Source organism: Papaver somniferum, chromosome 7 (assembly GCF_003573695.1).
Source record: "Papaver somniferum cultivar HN1 chromosome 7, ASM357369v1, whole genome shotgun sequence".
Classification (NCBI taxonomy): Eukaryota; Viridiplantae; Streptophyta; class Magnoliopsida; order Ranunculales; family Papaveraceae; genus Papaver; species Papaver somniferum.
The window spans coordinates 174,362,133-174,377,510 of NC_039364.1; the positions used below are offsets into that span (position 1 = coordinate 174,362,133).

A 15,378-nucleotide genomic window follows, 5' to 3' on the forward strand; every position below is an offset into this window, starting at 1 on the left:
ATGTTAACTTAAAAAAGTCACTCTTTGTTATAAGTCGGAAGTTGATTTCTGAGACTAAATCGTAAACTAGATAAACTCATCTTTAACAGAAAAAGTTTGAAAAATGTATTGTAATCACAAATAATATGTTCTAAAGCATTACGTCTAGTAAAAATTGCATTTCTATGTACGTTGATGCAAGGAAATATGAAGGAAGGCAAATTTCACAATATAAGAAGGATGAAAGACCAAGAAAAAACTAATCCAAATCCTAACAAATTTCATCTATCTTGAATCAAACAGAAACACAAATCCAAAACAAAAAGAAAGAGTTGAGTTCGTAAAAATTTTGAATTTTATATACGTTAACTCAAAAAAGTCTACACACTTCAAAATGTTGAATTTATATACGTTAACTCAAAAAAGTATACACACTTCGTTATATGTCTGAAATTGATTTCTGAAACTAAATTTTAAACTAGAACAAATCATCTTTAACAGAAAAAGTTTGAAAAATGCATTGTAATCACAATTAATATGTTTTAAGGCAGTACGTATAGTAAAAATTGCATTTCTATGTATGTTGATTCAATAAAAAATGAAGGAAGTCAAATTTCACAATAGAAGAAGGATAAATGACCATGCAGAACTAATCCAAATCCTAACAAATTTCATCTATCTTGAATCAAATAGAAAGACAAAGCCAACACAAAAAGAAAGAGTTCATAAAAATTTTGAATTTTATATATGTTAACTACAAAAAGTCTACACACTTCGTTATAAGTCGGAAATTGATTTCTTTGACTAAATAGTAAACTAGATAAACTCATCTTTAACAGAAAAAGTTTGAAAAATGTATTGTAATCACAAATAATATGTTCTAAAGTATTACATCTAGTAAAAATTGCATTTCTATGTACGTTGATTCAAGAAAATATGAAGGAAGGCAAATTTAGCAATATACGAAGGATGAAAGACCAAGAAGAACTAATCCAAATCCAAACAAATTTCATCTATCTTGAATCAAATAGAAAGACAAAGCCAACACAAAAAGAAAGAGTTCATAAGAATGTTGAATTTTATATACGTTAACTCAAAAAAGTCTACACACTTCGTTATAAGTATGAAATTGATTTCTGACACTAAATTGTAAACTAGAAAAACTAATCTTTAACAGAAAAAGTTTGAAAAATGTATTGTAATCACAAATAATATGTTCTAAGGCATTACGTCTAGTAAAAATTGCATTTCTATGTACGTTGATCCAAGAAAATATGAAGGAAGTCAAATTTCACAAGAAGAAGGATGAATGACCATGCAGAACTAATCCAAATCCTAACAAATTTCATCTATCTTGAATCAAATAGAAAGAGAAAGCCAATACAAAAAGAATGAGTTCATAATTTTTTTGAATTTTATACATGTTAACTAAGAAAATCTACACACTTCGTTATAAGTCGGAAGTTGATTTCTGAGACTAAATCGTAAACTAGATAAACTCATCTTTAACAGAAAAAGTTTGAAAATGTATTGTAATCACAAATAATATGTTCTAAAGCATTACGTCTAGTAAAAATTGTATTTCTATGTACGTTGATCCAAGGAAATATGAAAGAAGGCAAATTTCACAATAGAAGAAGGATGAAAGATCAAGAAGAAATAATCCAAATCCAAACAAATTTCATCTATCTTAAATCAAATAGAAAGACAAAGCCAACACAAAAACAAAGAGTTCATAAAAATGTTAAATTTTATATATGTTAACTCAAAAAAGTCTGCACACTTCGTTATATGTGTGAAATTGATTTCTGAAACTAAATTGTAAACTAGATAAACTCATCTTGAACAAAAAAAAAGTTTGAAAAATGTATTGTAGTCACAAATAATATGTTCTAAGGCATTACGTCTAGTAAAAATTGCATTTCTATGTACGTTGATTCAAGAAAATATGTAGGAAGTCAAATTTCACAATAGAAGAAGGATGAAAAACCATGCAGAACTAATCCAAATCCTAACAAATTTCATCTATCTTGAATCAAATAAAAAGACAAAGCCAACAAAAAAATAAAGAGTTCATAAATTTTTTTAATTTTATATACGTTAACTCAAAAAAGTCTATACACATGTCTGAAATTGATTTCTGAAACTAAATTGTAAACTAGATAAACTCATCTTTAACATAAAACGTTTGAAAATGCATTGTAATCACAAATAATATGTTCTAAGGCATTACGTCTAGTAAAAATTGCATTTCTATGTACGTTGATTCAAGAAAATATGAAGGAAGTCAAATTTCACAATAGAAGAAGGATGAAAGACCAGCCAGAACTAACCCAAATTCTAACAAATTTCATCTATTTGAATCAAATTGAAAGACAAAGCCAATACAAAAATAAAGAGTTCATAAAAATGTTGAATTTTTTATACATTAACTCAAAAAATTCTACACACTTCGTTATAAGTCGGAAGTTTATTTCTGAGACTAAATTGCAAACTAGATAAACTCATCTTTAACATAAAAAGTTCGAAAAATATATTGTAATCACAATTAATATATTCTAAGGCAGTACGTCTAGTAAAAATTGCATTTCTATGTATGTTGATTCAAGAATATATGAATGAAGTCAAATTTCACAATATAAGAAGGACGAAAGACCAAGCAGAACTAATCCAAATCCTAACAAATTTCATCTATCTTGAATCAAATAGAAAGACAAAGCCAACACAAAAAGAAAGAGATCATAAAAATGTTGAATTTTATATACGTTAACCTAAAAAAGTCTACACACTTCGTTATAAGTCGGAAATTGATTTCTGAGACTAAATTGTAAACTAGATAAACTCATTTTTAACAGAAAAAGTTTGAAAAATGTATTGTAATTACAATTAATATGTGCTAAGGCAATACATCTAGCAAAAATTGCATTTCTATGTACGTTGATTTAAGAAAATATGAAGGAAGTCGAATTTCACACTAGAAGAAAGATGAAAGACCATGCAGAACTAATCCAAATCCTTACAAATTTCATCTATCTTGAATCAAATAGAAAGACAAAGCCAATACAAAAAGAAAGAGATCATAAAAATGTTGAATTTTGTATACGTTAACTCAAAAAAGTTTACGCACTTCGTTATATTATGAAATTGATTTCTGAAACTAAATTTAAACTAGATAAACTCATTTTAACAGAAAAAGTTTGTAAAATATATTGTAGTCACAAATAATATGTTCTAAGGCATTACGTCTAGTAAAAATTGCATTTCTATATACGTTGATTCAAGAAAATATGAAGGAAGTTAAACTTCACAATAGAAGAAGGATGAAAGACCATGCAGAACTAATCCAAATCCTGACAAATTTCATCTATCTTGAATCAAATAGAAAGACAAAGACAACACAAAAATAAAGAGTTCATAAAAATGTTGAATTTTATATACGTTAACTAAAAAAAGTCTACACACTTCAAAATGTTGAATTTTATACACTTTAACTCAAAAAGTATACACACTTCGTTCTATGTCTGAAATTGATTTCTGAAACTAAATTTTAAACTAGATAAACTCATCTTTAACAGAAAAAGTTTGAAAAATGTAATGTAATCACAATTAATATGTTCTAAGGAAGTACGTCTTGTAAAAATTGCATTTCTATGTATGTTGATTCAAGAAAAAATGAAGGAAGTCAAATTTCACAATAGAAGAAGGATGAATGACCATGCAGAACTAATCCAAATCCTAACAAATTTCATCTATCTTGAATCAAATAGAAAGACAAACCAACACAAAAAGAAAGAGTTCATAAAAATTTTGAATTTTATATATGTTAACTAAAAAAAGTCTACACACTTCGTTATAAGTCTGAAATTGATTTTTGACACTAAATTGTAAACTAGATAAACTCATCTTTAACAGAAAAGTTTTAGAAATGTATTTTAATCACAAATAATATGTTCGAAGCTATTACGTCTAGTAAAAATTGCATTTCTATGTACGTTGATTCAAGAAAATATGAAGGAAGACAAATTTATCAATAAAAGAAGGATGAAAGACCAAGAAGAACTAATCCAAATCCAAACAAATTTCATCTATCTTGAATCAAATAGAAAGACAAAGCCAACACAAAAAGAAAAAGTTCATAAAAATGTTGAATTTTATATACGTTAACTCAAAAAAGTCTACACACTTCGTTATAAGTCTGAAATTGATTTCTGAGACTAAATTGTAAACTAGATAAACTCATTTTTAACAGAAAAAGTTTGAAAAATGTATTGTAAAACACAAATAATATGTTCGAAGGCATTACGTCTAGTAAAAATTGCATTTCTATGTACGTTGATTCAAGAAAATATGAAGGAGGTAAAATTTCACAATAGAAGAAGGATGAAAGACCAGCAAGAACTAATCCAAATTATAACAAATTTCATCTATTGGAATCAAATTGGAAGACAAAGCCAATACAAAAGTAAAGAGTTCATAAAAATATTGAATTTTTTATACGTTAACTCAAAAAAGTCTACACACTTCGTTATTAGTCGGAAGTTGATTTCTGATACTAAATGGTAAACTAGATAAACTCATCTTTAATAGAAAAAGTTTGAAAAATATATTCTAATTACAATTAATATGTTCTAAGGCAATACTTCTAGTAAAAATTGCATTTCTATGTATGTTGATTCAAGAAAAAAATGAAGAAAGTCAAATTTCACAATAGAAGATGGATGAAAGACCAAGCAGAACTAATCCAAATCCTAACAAATTTCATCTATCTTGAATCAAATAGAAAGAGAAAGCCAACACAAAAAGAAATAGTTCTTAAAAATGTTGAATTTTATATACGTTAACCCAAAAAAGTCTACACACTTCGTTATAAGTCCGAAATTGGTTTCAGAGACTAAATTGTAAACTAGATAAACTCATCTTTAATAGAAAAAGTTTGAAAAATGTATTGTAATCACAAAAAATATGTTTTAAGGCATTACATATAGTAAAAATTTCCTTTCTGTGTACGTTGATTCAAGAAAATATGAAGGAAAGCAAATTTCACAATAGAAGAAGGATGAAAGACCAAGAACAAATAATCCAAATCCAAACAAATTTCATCTATCTTGAATCAAATTGAAAGACAAAGCCAACACAAAAAGAAAGAGTTCATAAAAATGTTGAATTTTATTTATGTTAACTCAAAAAAGTCAACACACTTCGTTATAAGTCGGAAAATGATTTCTGAGACTAAATTGTAAACTAGATAAACTCATTTTTAACAGAAAAAGTTTGAAAAATGTATTGTAATTACAATTAATATGTTCTAAGTCAATACGTCTAGTAAAAATTGTATTTCTATGTACGTTGATCCAAGAAAATATGAAGGAAGTCTTATTTCACAATATAAGAAGGATGAAAGACCAAGAAGAACTAATCCAAATCCTAACAAATTTTATCTATCTTGAATCAAATAGAAAGACAAAGCCAACACAAAAATATAGAGTTCATAAAAGTGTTGAATTTTATTTACGTTAACTAAAAAAAGTCTACACTTCGTTATAAGTCGGAAATTGATTTTTGAGACTAAATTTTAAACTTAAATAAACTCATTTTTAACAGAAAAAGTTTGAAAAATGTATTGTAATTACAATTAATATTTTCTAAGGCAATACGTCTAGTAAAAATTGTATTTCTATGTACGTTGATCCAAGAAAATATGAAGGAAGTCTAATTTCACAATAGAAGAAGGATGAAAGACCAAGAGGAACTAATCCAAATCCTAACAAATTTCATCTATCTTGAATCAAATAGAAAGACAAAGCCAACACAAAAAGAAAGAGTTCATAAATATGTTAATTATTTATATGTTAACTCAAAAAAGTCTACACACTTCGTTATAAGTCGGAAGTTTATTTCTGGGACTAAATTGTTAACTAGATAAACTAATCTTTAACATAAAAAGTTTGAAAAATGTATTGTAATCACAATTAATATGTTCTAAGGCAGTACGTCTAGTAAAAATTGCATTTCTATGTATGTTGATTCAAGAATATATGAAGGAAGTCAAATTTCACAATAGAAGAAGGACGAAAGACCAAGCAGAACTAATCCAAATCCTAACAAATTTCATCTATCTTGAACCAAATAGAAAGACAAAGCCAACAAAAAAGAAAGAGTTCATAAAAATGTTGAATTTTATATACGTTAACACAAAAAAGTCTACACACTTCGTTACAAGTCGGAAATTGATTTCTTAGACTAAATGGTAAACTAGATAAACTCATCTTTAATAGAAAAAGTTTGAAAAATATACTGTAATCACAATTAATATGTTATAAGGCAGTACGTCTAGTAAAAATTACATTTCTATGTATGTTGATTCAAGAAAAAAATAAAGGAAGTCAAATTTCACAATAGAAGATGGATGAAAGACCAAGCAGAACTAATCCAAATCCTAAAAAATTTAATCTATCTTGAATCAAATATAAAGAGAAAGCCAAGACAAAAAGAAAGAGTTCATAAAAATGTTGAATTTTATATACGTAAAACTCAAAAAAGTCTGGAGAGACCCTTTTCTCTTTCATCTATAGAATTGCCTCTTCATCCAGGCCATCTTAGGATGCGTCATGATGATTGAAGCACTTGTTAATGATCCTAGCACCTCTAATCAGAGTCATGCTAAGAAAATTTCGTTTGCTGATACAGTTAAGAAGAGGGTAACCCTAAATCCGACATCTGTTGATATTTCAAAGCTACCTAACCCTACTTTGGTTGATGGAGAACCTTCTCTTGAGATTCCTAATGATTTCCTTCAAGAGGGTTGTAAAACTTTTCAAAACAGTTTTATTGCTAGGTTAGGTGCTACGGGTTTAAAGTTCAATGATGTTAAGAAAAACCTAGAAGATTAATGGAAGCTTGGAGTGAATAGGTGTAAGTTTGTGCCAATGAGTAAAGGTTTTTTTGTTATTATGTTATCCAGTTCAGATGATAAGGAGAAGATTCGTGCTTCAAACTGGTTTGTCAATCATCATGCGTTGGAGTTAATAGATTGGTACCAAGGGTTCAATTCAGAAAAGCAAAAGACTTCTCATGCAGCTGTCTGGGTACGTTTTCCAGGGCTTCCAATGGAGTTATGGACAGAAAACTCGCTTCTTTCAATGGGAAAAACTTTTGGAACACCAATTGTGGTGGATCAAAAGAACCCTAAATCTAGATTATGGACACTTTTCTTCTGTTTTGGTGGATATTGATTTTTCAAAACATATCCATGAGCGTATTGCTTTAACTGCAGGTGGTAGAAAATTTTGGAAATATCAGGATATTCCTAATGCTCCTAAGTTTTGTTTTGCTTGTAATATCATAGGGCATATTGATGATGAGTGTTAAAAGAAGAATAATGCATCTTCTAGTAAAGAGAAAGCTAAACAGGTTGAAGGTGTTCCATTGGCTAATAAGAAGAAAGGGAATAACCAACAATGGCAGGTTAAACAAAAGAAAGATGATGATGCAATTGCAGCCAAAGAAGATATTGATGCACGTAATAATTCTGCCAATGCAGGCCATGCAGTTACGCCAGTTCAGTCTGGTAATCAGTCCGTGGGTGTTTTGGAAAAAGATAAAAACGCTCCTCCTGAAGTTGGTACAAGTAATGAGCAGCATCAAACTAGTGTTGATGAAGATAACCGGTTGGAAACGGAGCTTGCTAAATCTGCTGCTGAGTTTCGTGAAGCTCAGATGAAGTTTATCCAGTGCAAGAATGCTATTGCATCTAAGGAGGCTTTAGCTGTTCGTCAGAATCAGGAACCAAAATCTGCTCATGCAGACCATGCAGTTATTACGCAGGTAAACAAGCCAATGCAAACTCAGTCTGGGACTTCCGTGTCTATGCTAAGTACTAAGGATGGAAAGTCGACCAAACAAGATATTGGTATTCAGGCCGTGAATAAGAAAAACAGCTCAGTCTCCAAGCAAAATACGGAATCTCAGTCTATGACTAAGGCCGTTTTCACGCAGGATACTATTTTTCAGTCAGGGTCCGAGCAGGGTAATACCATTCAGTCTGTATCCAACAAGTCTGGGCCATTAAAACCTAACGCTATTGCTGGTAGTGTTGGTTTGGAATCAGGCGTTGGCACTTCTAATAATGAATGGACACCAGTAAAGGGTAAAAATTCGCTTAATAAAGGTACTCCTTTCTCTTTTACTCCTTTTGAGAATGAGTTTACTCCTTTTGTGGATGCATTATTGCAAACTGAAGTTGTGGTTGAAAACAAATATGATGTACTATCATCTGAGTTAGGCCTTGATAATGTTAATATTGAGGAGGAGGAGGAGGAGGAGGAACAAGTTTTGGAATCTAGTGACTCAGATGTTAGTATGGGATCTAAATATTGGGGCGAAGTTGATGTTAGCATGGAAAAAATCTAGGAAAGTTGCCAAACAGGCTGCTAAAATCATAGCAAAGCGTTCTTTGCAATCTGATTCAAGTTTGGAATCTTCTCCCATGAAGTCTAATGAGGATTCTCCAAGTCGTGACACTAACATGGAAATTCAAGCCGGGTTGGTTGATATTGTTTTTGATATGAATAATACTAGGCATCCCCCGGGCCTTACGGCCCGGGCTCAACCTCTCATTTCCTTATTTTGATGTTTGTTTGTAGTTATATGTATATGGTTTTCTAGCTTAATTCAATGACATTCAAGATGCAATAATTGTATATTAAATCTTTTGTGTAGGACCAAATTCTATGGGTACTTTCAAGTTATATTTACACAGACTGATTGTTAACCGTTCTTAGTTTTCTCAACTTTTTTTTATCGTATTCCCTCAACATGGGAAGGGTATGAGTAGCGACTTTTTGTCTCTTATAAGAAGATTGAGTTTGTAACTGCACCGTCGAGTCTACGAAAATGATAATGAATACTCGTAGTTGTTTAGAGGCTTCAAGGGGGATAAATAAAAGAAGACGGTTTGGGTTTATTATATTCCATTGAAACATATTTGTAGGTGATGATGATGTCATCGTCTAATTCTTAATTCCCTTTAGAAAAACTCAGTATAACCCAACCACGACTTCAATCATGCAATTTTAGTATGTTTGAGGTACTCATATACACATGTGAGTTAACTGGTTGGATCTCAAACATGAACACTAATGGTGCTGGTGGAGCTTTCGAGTATGATGAGTGTTTAGGGTGTCAATTAATGTTGTAGATACAAACAAATGGAGAATAAATTCAAGTATCATAAAAGAAATAAGGTTGTAATATATTCACCACAAATTTGTATGTTCAACCGAAAAAGCGGTAAGATCACCAAGTCAAGTTTCTTTAGCATAACCAGTGACAAAAGTTACTTCATTATACCACACAACTCACTTTTTGTATCTTAGAAGTTGTTGAGAACCAATTAGGAAGGATCAATGAATAAGAATTTAAGATCTTCATGGCTGCTGAAATTTTGACCAAAGAGAATATATTTCTTATGTCATTCGTTTTATTTGAACATCCAAACTAACCATTTGTAAGAACTTTACATCTTATTTAGACCAGTACGTATGATAGTGCAATGTATTAAAAATAAAAAAGGTCACCATATGTTACTACTTAATCATTTTTTTTTCCAAATTACTATTTAACGAACAACTACAATAAATATAAGTTCACTTGATATTCCATGCCCCGATGATGGTGTAGGGCTCATTATATCTAAAACCTTAATAACAAAAGAAAACAAACTAATCAATCCTTATACAAACGCTACTACACCAGCGTGCCTCTAAAGTTCAACTTTGAACGACAATCCTTATGGTGGATCACCCGTTATATGCTCAACCGCTGCATGAACATTTACATATGTTCTCGATGCCCAAAGGCTAAGGACCCTTGATTCCAATGACTGAAAACGTTCCGCAACACCTTTACCCTTCTTTGCACTAACATGCTAGAATTTAAAGAGGATCTCCTATTGATAAGTTACCCTTCTTTTCACTAACAAACTACAAACCAAAGGTCTGCTGGAGTCTAGGATACCTCGCTAATAGAATGTGCACCTGATGTCGGCATTACAAATACAAAATTCACTCTCTTGGTAGCTTTTATCTGCTAGTCTCCGCTTTCTTTAACACAAAAAAATAATTTTTTTTTAAAGAAAGCAGTATAAAAAGAAAAAATAACTTGTTTAATAGGTGAAGTCAAATTAAAAATAAAAATATATTTTACAACTTAGCTTCATCAGTGATGTTCACATTAATTTGGTGTCATGAACTCTTATTTTTTGTCTTCACTTAGTTCGTCTCTAAGTTTCTTTCCCATTGTTGGTGGAGTTTCTCCATTTTCAATTCCGCATGCATTTGGATACAATTTTACGTTAGAATTTACTAATACTAATTGTATGTTATAATGAATGATACCTGAATGTAAATTGTTTAATAGTTCATTATATATATATATATATACCATTTTCGAACTTTGACGTGATATTATTATTGAAACAACTTTGACAAATAGATTCCAACATTATGTATGGTGTTCTTTACACTCAAAGAAATAAAAATTGAGCAAGTAAAAGTATTTTGCACTTAATTAATCAAGAAATCAGAAACCATGCATTTTTTTACTTTTAAGCGACTGACTCCTAATCTTGGCCATGTATATGAAAAATTAATATAATTTTTGATATTAAATTCATATTTATCAAGAAAACTATGATTTCAACTAATTTCTACGGAAACGTCGTTGCACTCACTCGTTATCATTGACTTGGACGCGCTCAAGACAGAGTTCAACCCCTCCATAGTTCTAACCAAAACTTTGGTATTTCCACCTGCTTCATCTCATTAGAAACCTGGACACGGAGGGATATCAACAAATGTTCCTTATGTTCCTTATGTTCAGGGACAGAGGGATGTAGGGACAAATTGGGTCCGCCGACACCACTTGATTCTGAAATCCCACAAATTTAGGCTTGTAATTTTAGATATCAACAAATGTTCCTTATGTTCAGGAACCTAGACCATGATAATTTTAGATATCAACAAATGTTCCTTATGTTCAGGGACGGAGGGATGTAGGGACAAATTGGGTCCGCCGACACCACTTGATTCTGAAATCCCACAAATTTAGGCTTGTAATTTTTGTAATGTACATGTATCGTGGGGGCAAATATGCTTTATGAAATTGAAATTTTATTTTTAATGGGGTCAAAATCATAAAATTCATATAAAATCAATAAAAATTCATCAAATGTACGACGTAAAAACAAAAAGACGATCTAAATCACTATGTCTAATTTAATTAAAATATTATATAATTTGATTTTCACTTAGTTAATATTAAAAAGTCAATAAAAATGCCTAAAAAAAATCGGTAGAAATCTATAATTGCACACCATAACCTAATAAAGATTTCTTTTAGCATTTTCAAACCCATTAATACCCTCTCATGAAACATTAGGCACTTCATCGCTAACAATCAATACTTCTACTATATCCTAAGAAACAAACGATATGTATTGTACCTTATGGGAGAATTGGAAATAATCACCCAGAAATAATAGCAATATGATGCCAACGAAAACAATATAATGAGATTATGCGAGGTCCATACTTACGAAAAATTGATATGGAAATATCAAATTGAGATTGCCATCAATTTGATAATATTTTAGGATCTAAGGTCCATACTTAAGAAAAATTTTCATCTCAAAGCCACCTGGAATTAGATGTCCAGATAGTAAATAGATGGGAATATGATGCCAATGGAGAAACTACAATGAGATTATGCGAGATGTAGCGTGGTAATGGAGGAAAATACGGCTTTCTAATCCACATTGTCTCCCTTTAGATTCTTCCACATATAAATCCATTATGGTCATCTACTAAATCCCTTTTTTTTTCTTTTTTTTTCTAGGTCAAAATGGTTTATTAAAGCAAAAAAACGTAATTACAAGAATTACAAAATGGGAGGCGCTAGGCCTCCACACCCCCATAAACCAAAGGGGCAAAAAACTCTAAAAACTCATAAAATAAGCTCTTAAGCACTAAAAAATAGCATAAAGAAGAAAACTAATAAAATCAAAATCGCTTTCGCCCCTTATTTCCAACTCTAAAATTCCTCTTCTTGGGAATGAGATCATCAATTATTTGAGTCTAATCATAGTGCTCTTTGAATTCATCTTCATAATCATCATAAGTTTCATCATTGTCATAATCATGTTCATTTTCATCTAAAGCATAATTACCACCTGGAACAAGCTTAATAGGAGATTGAACATTCTTTTTTGTTGACATTCTATCCATTTTCTTCTTTTTTTCCTCTAAATAGTCTCGTCGAAAGGCTGGATCTCTAATGAATTTAGCACGCACTTCATCAAGTTGAATAGTACTTGCCTCATCTAGTTCCTCTGTAGACAAAATATTATCTAGATCAAAAACATTTTCCCTCCAACCCTGCTTGAATATCCTTGTGATGCTCACGGCTTCAAATTTCCTCATTAGACTTTCAATTCATAGCAACGATCTCAGCTTTTTTCTCCTTTACCAAAACCTGACTAGAATCATTAGTAAGGCCTAACTCAGAAGCTAGGGCACCATACTTGTTATTCACCACAAGTTCAGTTTGAAAAAGCTCATCCATAAAAGGAGTTTCAAAAGATTTAAATTTAAAAGATGTACCTTTATTAGGGGAGTTCTTACCCATAACTATTTTCCAATCCTCTTTAGGTGTCCCTGGTTTAAACCTATCATACCAATCAATTAAGTTATATCGTTCACATCAAATAAACCTTAATTCAAATTAATCAAAATGAATTTGAATGATTTTTATTAACAATTAGAATTTTGAAAGCAGTGGACATCTGCTACAAAGATCAAACTGTAGCTAACAATCATATCTTTTTGTTTTGGTGATGGTTAGAAACTGAAACCAAATCAAACAGAACGATAATTGAAAGGCCCCCCTGGAGTCTCTTCATAGGGTAATTGAGTGGGGCCTCCAGGGAATCAAATTAAACAATTAAACCAATAAGAAGGAAAAAAAAAGATAGGTAAAACAACAATGAATTCTCTGTCGACTAACATCCATGATATGGTTTGAATATCTAGATTTAAAGCTATCCATTGAATATGAAACAATAATATGGAGTGTACGATTAATGTATTAGATCAACTCTCATTGACCGATCAATGTGAACTAATTGTTTTTTGTGGAGTTGACTTATTTGACTGGGACTCAAAATATGGCATTGAACATTTTTGAATCCGGGTGTTATTGTGTTAATGGTCATTTCAATAGGACTCAAAATACAGTCCTTTTTTGTTCTTCCTCTAAGTTTGGAAAAGAAGTAAATGTTAATTAAGATGTTGGGTTAGATATTATTATAGTTGTAACCGAGATTTACTCCAAAATAGTGATAAAGAAGGGAAAAAAACTATCTTTTAGTATTTGTTTTTCTTCTTGAACATAGGAGACCATGAGGATTAAGCAGGTAAATGATTAAAATAATTGGTTGTGGAGGTAAAGCATTCATCTTTTCGTTTTTTTCTTCTTCTTCTTGAACATAGGTGACCATGAGGATCAATCAGGTACAGGACCAAAACAATTGGTTGTGTAGGTAAAGCATTCAATATGATGTGGTTAACTATCGATATATAGCATTTCGAGAAGTACCATTGAATTATAAGACATCATAGTTTATCCACTTTTCTTACCTCCTGAGAGTTTGATTCTTTCACTGCACTCTTGAAAATTTGAATGTCAAGCCTTATTGTTCTCTCCATATTGGGTATCTTCTTTGGGACAGCTTCTGCATTATGAATGACGGATAGTTAAAAGATTTTCTTTCTGAAGGGAAACAAATTTGAACAAATGTACATTTTTAGAGCCACAGACAGATTTATCTTAGTCCAACAAAATTTCTACAGTTTGCATCAACATTAAATTTACAAAGTCTTCCAAACCCTTTGTAGTATTAAGAAAATTGCTATTATGGGAGAGGTGATTTACATGTCCCTCTCAAAGACATAAAAAAAGGAACTTCTAAAGCAGAGTTGAGTAACAATACACCAAATTCCAAATGTAAATCAATTTTGCTTTACCTGCAACATCATGTAGTTGAGTATATATTGAAGGTGATTTCCTTGGCACAGAGTACTCGTGGTGTGTTCAACAAATTTTGCTGTAAAGAAACAAAATAATACGACACACAGCTTCAACAAAATAAACTTTCTTAATGCCATCGGATTCTCAAGTAATGATGTGAATTAACGTCACTGGAATCATAAAAAATGGCAGTTCTTGAAGGCAAAAGAATGGCTTGCAAACCTTTACTATAAATACATCCAAGTGCAAACATAAGCAATATTAAAAGGGTGCTCCAGAAGGTATCATTTACTAAAGAGAAAATATACATGGTTTAGAATGCTACATGGTTTAGATTAACCACTTTGCTTTATAAAGTGGTTGATCTAGATGCCTCTTACTCGAAAGCTACATTATAATTGCATTGCAGATACCATGGTCTAGAATCCAAGCAAACTTTTCCTTCTTGTGGTATCTCTCCAGAAACCGAAGTTGCTCCTATATATTTGTGCACAGGTTAAGTAATCCAATGTCAACTATTATGACAAAGATGGAATATGTATGGTTTTGAATGCACACTCCAGTTCTCAGGGTTTCACTTGTTGAACTATCTACCCTGCACTCATGAATATAATTGCTTTGAAAGACTTCACAAAGAATTGGAATTAGATTGTTCCATTCTGATCCTTCCCATATACCAAGATGATATATGACACCCTTCTTGATCCCATGCATGTGTTGCACTACATAATTGAAGATCTAATATTGTCAACTGAAGCATGTGAGGTTTTAGCCTACCCAAATAACAATGCCATCTGCGGGAGTCGAACCCACAACTACATGGTTGAGAACCATATGCTCTTCCATTTGAGCTAAGACAGCAAGTAAAGTGATTACATGAGTGAACCATATGGTATTGTACTAACATACTATCCCATGAGTAACTTAGAGTAAGGAATAACACAATTTGTAAAAAGGATCAGAGGGATTCTAAAGAAACACACAACGTGATGAAGCTGCAATTACGTAGTCATCTATTTCCTCTATTTTGGTAGACTCCTACTTCATGAATCCAAGTTCAGAAGGAATCGAAGTTCAATGTTTTTATGGACACTTACAGATCATAATGATTATTTTTTTGAGCATAACATATTAAACGTAATTGATAATTCAAAGAGAACAATCATAGAAAGAAACTTTACTAATAGTAGAAACTGATTTATTCTTTTAGTAAACTGTAAGTTCTTTTTTTTTTTTCCTAGGCAATGACCAAGATCCAAATTAGAGAACAGAGATCTAAACAGGGGATACTATGAAAAGAAGGAAAAAAACACTACC

The 15,378-nt window shown here is 31.2% G+C and overlaps 1 non-coding gene across 1 annotated transcript; it reads right to left on the reverse strand.

The window, feature by feature from the left end:
- Nucleotides 1-14,849: 14,849 nt before the first annotated feature.
- Nucleotides 14,850-14,922, reverse strand: TRNAE-CUC. The gene has a single exon. It is a non-coding gene; the product is annotated as a tRNA-Glu (tRNA).
- Between the last annotated feature and the right edge of the window lie 456 nt (nucleotides 14,923-15,378).